Source organism: Cyrtonyx montezumae, unplaced genomic scaffold (genome assembly GCF_038088225.1).
Source record: "Cyrtonyx montezumae isolate F1298 unplaced genomic scaffold, pur_monq_1.0 scaffold_0, whole genome shotgun sequence".
Lineage (NCBI taxonomy): Eukaryota > Metazoa > Chordata > Aves > Galliformes > Odontophoridae > Cyrtonyx > Cyrtonyx montezumae.
Genome location: NW_027071824.1, coordinates 26,404,728 through 26,411,615, shown reverse-complemented (window position 1 = coordinate 26,411,615; position 6,888 = coordinate 26,404,728).

Sequence of the window (6,888 nt, the reverse complement as noted above, 5' to 3'; positions counted from 1 at the left end):
TGCGCATCTGAGTGATGCACAGGAGCAGTGAGACTGCAAGGAGGAACTCTGTTCTGATGAGAGAGTACTGCAACATGAACATTAGATCTCCAAACATCTTTAAATCACAAATTCTCACTCTTGTGGCAGTTTGGTGTTAATGTTTTTCCAGAGCTGGATGTTAGTGACCAGAGAAGCTACTAAATTAACAGCTCTGGAGACTTAATTGTCAGAACACTTTCAATTATTTATTAGGGAAGGAAATCCCTGCCTGTAAATAGAGTCAGCAAGGGGTTATTTCATGCCAGGAGCAGTAATGACACATCAAAGGAGTCATAAGTTAAGGCCACTAAAATTATCAACGTGGCTTGAACTTCAAAAAGCAGTAAAATAACGCTGATCATTGTATTCTGTTTTCTGAATCTTTAACCTGCTCAAATGCCATTTTCTAGATTTTCTATCGTTAAAGCTGCAACTTAGAGTAGAAATCCCTGTCAATTCTCACTTTCTCATAGACCTCTGGAGATGAGGCAAAGCTCACAGAGAACATGAAATCTTGTGCCACTGACTGTAGTTGTAAAAACTGCCAACAGGGAGGAGACCTTCTAATAAAGGTCAGCATTTTGAGCAGTGGAGTAGATTTCCTCTCAAAGGAGGCACTGACCATCCTTTCATTGAGCCCATACCATGGATTGTGTCTTTCATGCCTGGTGCCTTCTGGGATCTCCTGGGTCAAGGAGTTGAGCAATAAAGGCACCTTGCTGGTGAAATTTGCTCTGGTCTATGGAGGGAAATAAGGACAGTACCACATTTGCCTTTAGCACATCTTGCCCCTGTGCTGTGGGTCTTGTGCGTACATCTCTGCATCTATCTGCAGGCCACTGAGTGCCAGACCTTCTCCCCCCCCTATCAAGCCATCCTCTACAAGCATTTTGGTTACAGGTGGCTATAACACAGAATCACCAGATCAACAGAATGACTGATGTTGTCAGGGACCTCTGGAGGTCACCTGGTCCTACCCTCTGCTTAGGAAGGTTGCCCATAAGCATGAGACCATGCCCAAGACTCAGGATGCTGCATCCTGGCAGCATAGCTGCTCTCCCAGCAGGTACCTTGTTTACTAAATAAAAAAACCTGGCAGGAGAATGAGCCTCAGGTGCATCAGCCTGGGCAAATGGGACTTTTGGAGCACTAAGTGCTGGCTCTGCCCATGCTGTGCTCAGAGAAACAGCAGAGGACATGCTTCTGCAGGGAGACTGACACTAGCAGGACAAATTGCAGGTACAGAAAGGAGGGGAGGGGTGAATAGTGCTTGCGCTTTACTACTGTATGAAGTTTTGCCATGTTGGCCTGACAATTTGCAGGTCACCCACGGGAATTTGTTTTCTTAAGGCTAAAAGAAATCGACTTTCATAATTACATTAAAGCATTGAAGACTGCTTGTGCTGCCCCTGCTTTATCGCCCTTTCTCCTCCTTGCCAAACCAAACCTGGTGCCCACATTCTTTTCCTTGAGCTGAATGCACATCTTTCCCCTGGGGCTTATGCAAACTGCACCATGACTTTTTCAGCAGCCAGCCAGCCATGCACCTGTTTTCAATTAAAATTACTTACTGTAGCTCTTGCTGGCTCAGAAAAGTGTTTTGACAAGCATGAGGTTTTCTGCCCCTGGAAAGAACAACATCTCTCAAACACTATACTGGGTTCTCCTGGAGAGATCTTACCCAGAGCTGTAGAGAAAGCTGCACTCGCTAAAAGGATCAGAAAGTGGACCAGCCATCATGGAACTAAAGATGTCCCAGAGCTCCTGGCCTTATGAGGGCTTCTGGACTTCTCAGCCTCTACTTCTTGTACTCAGATGTTTGCCTACCCCAATTTGAGACAAGATGGTACATGTGACATTCTTCTTAGGGATGATGTCAGGCACTTCAGCTGAGCCTGGTGGGGCACAAAGCTGAGCTGAGGCTGTAACTGTTTGCCACCCACCCACCATCCTTTCTCCAGCGCCAAAAAAGCCCTCACTGAAATGGGAGGAGATTTATTCATGCTTTCACACTGGGGAAGAAATCTGTGAAGATGACTCTTTCTGTACAATGTCCTCTCCAGTTCTCAGGGACTCAGCACTTCTGCCTCTGTTCTCCTTGACCTATGTCCTGCTAAAACTGTAGGTGATTTATCAGGTAGCTATGCAAAAGAGCCTTCCATTTCATCAACATATGGTGACGGTGACTGAGAGCTACCTTATTAATTGCTGACCCCATTTCTATTTTGGTCACTTAGCACATCCTCTAGGAAATGGATGGGATCAGACATGATAAATCCAACCTCTGTGGCCCTAGATAATCTGTTTTCAAGCCGCAGTGGGCGCAGAGCTGCCCATCCTGACAGCTGGCTGCAGGACAGCCAAGGTGCTGCAGGGCAATGTAGCTGCAGCCCAGGAGTCTTATGTCAGTACTCCTGTGCACAGTAAGTGGGTTTGGTACGCAACAATGTGTCCTAAATTGTTCTGGTTAGGTACAGCATATGCCACTCTTGCATGATGCATCATTAGGATGCATCTCTCTAAAGGTATCATTGGTTAATTCCTGGAAGGCTTACAGCCTTTCATTTGGGTATTAAATTTGTGCAGAAAGGTCACATGCCTTCCGACTGCAGGAGACTGGAGAAAGGTACATGTGATTCAAATTGTTCAATCATTTTGAGGCCATATCTCTTGTTTCTGCTCTGGCACTGTGATACAGGACACTGTGCCTTAGTGGTAGGGATCTTCGCAGCTCCTAGTGCTGCAGATGCTCTGCTGTGCCCTGAAACTAGGCAGCCCTCAAGATATCAGTAATGGTGGGAGGTGTACAGTGGAATTTAAAAGTGATTTGACCATCCTGACAGTCAGGCAAGGTGAACGCCTTCTGTGAAACACTTGACAATCAAGAGGAGCAGAAACTGCATCCCAGCTGTTCTCTTCTTGGGCTGGGTGCCCAGTGCTGGGCTGCAGATCTGGCACAGCAGCAGCTGGAGAGCTGGGGAGCCAGATCTGGGCTCTTCAGCAGCAAAGGAAGCTCAGCTGGGAATCCCAGCAGGCCCAGAGGGCAGGAGAGGCCCAGAGACTTCCAGAACAATGCAGCATTTTCCCCTCTGGACAGCTTGTCTCCGCTGTATTTGTGTCCCCAGCTGCTTAGCAACTGAGTAAAACTGTCAGGAGACACTAGTGGTGCCCTCCCTGCCAGGGCTGGGGCAGGGCTGTGTCCTGTGGGGCTGTCTGCTGGAAGAATGAACAGAGTCCTGGTGTCTGTGGCCATGCCCAGGCTCCAGCCCTCTCGAAGTCTGACTCTTCTGCCCCTGCAGACAGTGCTCCGGGAGCACTCAGGCCTTCTCCATGCTGGGTGGCCCTGCTCAGTAGTGCTGACCTCACTTTGAGGGCCACGCAAAGGGCAGTAGATGAAAACAGAGTAGTTGGGAGGGCAGTTTATAATATCACTTGCCCTTACAAGTGGCTGACGTGCAAAAGATGGTTGTTTGCGACAGTTGACAGCTTGTGTTTACCGCAATCCACAAGTATTTGTAATTCATTTCTAAAACGATGAAGCTCCAGACATACTGGGAACATTATAAATGACCCTCAGCACTCTGATGTGCTTCCAAAGCATGCACTGCCATGAGCTGAAAAGCATGAAAACTCAGATGTTTCCGGGGAGAGGCAGGGAGATGATGCAGTTGAAATGAAAATGATGGAGATAACTCATCTATCTCTATACAAATGTTTAATTTTCATGACTGGAAGCAACCACAGCTATTAGAAATAGAGAGAATTCCTTGTAGCTCCAAACATCTCTCCCACCAGATGCCTCATCACTACAACAGTGCCATTAGTAGGCCCACACCTTGATTTTAGTTCTCTCCTGCACCCCCTGGCCCTGCTATGCCTCAGGCACCCCTGTGTATAACATCAAGAGTCTCAATCACACCTCATGGGGGTTAGAATAGTCCCGTGACAGAAATAGGATTTTTTCTAAGGACTCAGGATTACTGAGCTTTTCAAAGAAGCATGAGGTTACTTCAGCCCATATGGGTGCCCGAAATTTCAGTGCTTCCATCTCCGCATGGAGAAAGGACAGAAAACAGATTTGCTATTCCTCAGTTTCTTGATGTTTTTATGGCAGTTCCTTGTGGTTCTCTCCACTAGGTTGGATATTTGGAAAAGTTTCTTCTCCAGAAGAATGGTGAGGGGTTGGAACAGACTGCATGGGGAGGTGGCGGAATCATCACCGTCCCTGGAGGTGTTCAAGAACCATGTGAATGTGGCACTGAGTGACATGGTTAATGGCCACAGTGGGAGTGGGCTGACAGTTGGGCTAGGTGATCTGAGAGATCTTTTCCAAGCTTAATGATTCTGTGATTCTACATCTCCTGTGAATAGGGCAGGAAACCTCTGAGACTGGAAAATCCATTGCAAAATCTACATCAGAAACTGGTGATGGAGGTGGGTGGGCCAGCTCTGGCCAACATCTGTCCTGAGGTTTCAGCAGCAGGTTTTAGAGAGGCAGTTTTTGTTCTGAGAGGGAGCAGGAGAGCATGCTCAAATTGCAACCCTGTGGCTAAGTGATGTTTTTTCCACCAGAAATATAAGTCTGAAAAATGCATCTAATGTTTCCCATTAAAGCAGCCATTAACAGAGAGGCAGGACTCCCAGCATGAGCCAGTACTTGCTGACAAGATCTGTGTGCACCACATTAAGGAATGTACAGCTCTCACGGCTTTCAGACTGCCCTAAGTGATTTGCCATAGCTCTTGTAACAATGCAGAGCCTAACACATCTGTACCTCATGTCACAGAAGGCAGAAGGATCTGACTTCAAACGCCTTGACTGAAATAGAAGAAAGCCAGCAAGCCCAGGGCCCTGCTTCTGGGCTTTGGACTGCCCTCCTGCTCAAGCACCAAGTACTGAAAGGGGGCTATTGCGTTCTGATGGGATGCGAAGTCAAATGGCTTTCACTTTCCCACTTGTTCACTCGCACAAGCAATGTAATAGCACAATAAAAACCCATACTACAGGAGATTATACAATCCTCCACTTACAGATGCTCTCACTCCCAAGGATGTATTTCACTTTTGGAACAGGGCCTTATTCTAACTTGCAAAGGATTCAGGCATTAACTCTCAGATTCCTTGTGATACAGTCAGCAGGTGACTGCTCTGAGTGGGCAGAAAACGAGCTGAGGTGTTTTTGTCTTAAATGCATGAATTTTCACTTAAATGCAGAGATTTTTGCTTGTGCTCCATTGCTCTCACTCCAACATTTATCACTTTCTTTGACTAAACCTGATCTCTCCAAGACACCCCCAGCTCTGTGTAGAGAAATGGAAAGCTACAGTGGAGGAGCCAGACATGGAGAAGTCTCTTTTCTTCTGCATAGCTTGTAAATATTGCTTCAGAAGGAAAAGGTATTACAACAAATCTGTATCAACATCCATGCTCACACAATAAACCAGCTAAGAATCCATTGCTTTAATTTCAACTATGCAGCTGAACACTTATAGGAAGGTCTAGATTTCAGTGCAAACTTTCACAAATTTAGACAGCTGCCTCCAGTGCTATTGAAAGTGTATACAACCAGCATATCTGAAAATCAATACATCCCATAGGGCTGAGTACCTTGGTTGGTCACATTCTGCAAACACTGGCTTTCTCTCAGCTTTCAGTTAGCTCCAGTGCGTTTTCTATCCAGTTACAAGATTGTAGTTGTTGGGAAAAGAAATGGGTGTTTTAAACACCATGTTCCTTGTTATTTTTTTTCCTGTAGTTTGAGCTTCATTTTTATTGCAGCTTCATTTTAATTCCAGAATTGCTCAGTAGGTCTAACTCTAGAGAAAACAGAGCCCTGGCTGCCTCAGCGATCCTGGACAGTAAGGAATACAAAGCTCTTCTAGGGCCATCTGTTTTGCTGCAAGAAAGGCTTTCAGAAACAAATCCAGACAGTTGATTCATTATAAAATAGACATAAGTTATGAAGATATTCATAGAAACAAATCCATTGAAGTCCTCTTAAGTCCCTGGCTGTTATTACTGTTATTTTTTAAGTCAGCACTGACTATCAACATCACATGAATAATGCAATGCAAGAGACAAATGCAAAATAGCAATAGCTGCAGAGATCAGGGCCCCACCACTGGTAGCATTTAGATCATATAATATGATTGTAATTGGTCTTCTGGAGGCATGGTTGTTGTGGGATAAAAGTGCTGACTGTGGGTGGGGGCAACATGTCCCCAAGCAAGAGCTCACTGTCTCCTAAGCCACGTGTGTGTCTGAAGATGCAGCCAAGCTGTGTGCAACTCCACAGACTTTGGCTTGTGGGACATACTTTGTCCCAGACAGGAGAGGAACTGAGGGGAGGTGAGACACAATTTTTTTTCTCTAAATTAAATCTATGGTGAACATCAGATCTTAGCTTAAATAAACGTCCTTCTATGTTTGCCTGGACCAGGGATCTCCGTCCTAAGTATGTATTCAGGGATAGATTTTCATCCATCCATTCCCTTCACAGAACAGCAGACTGAAATTCACGTGGCTGCAACAAGAGACTTGTTATGTATAGCCAGACAGCAGGCCTGGAAATAAATTGCAAATTGAACAAAATTTTATGCAACCTTATATTTTTAAAAGCATCTTACAGTAATCTGTAGCCAAGCAGCAATAAAGTTGTTTAATCATTGTAGTCTGTGCTGTGCTGGAACTAAATACAATCCTATTTCATAAAAGGCTGTGTTCACTCAGGGGCATCAGTTTCAGTCGGCTCGAGAGGCATGTGTGCCCCATCCAAATACTTCTCCCAGTAACAAATCTGTCAACAGGCTTAGTCAAAATTAAAAACAAAACGAGATCTGACTCTTGAACTCCTGAACGTGAAACCAGA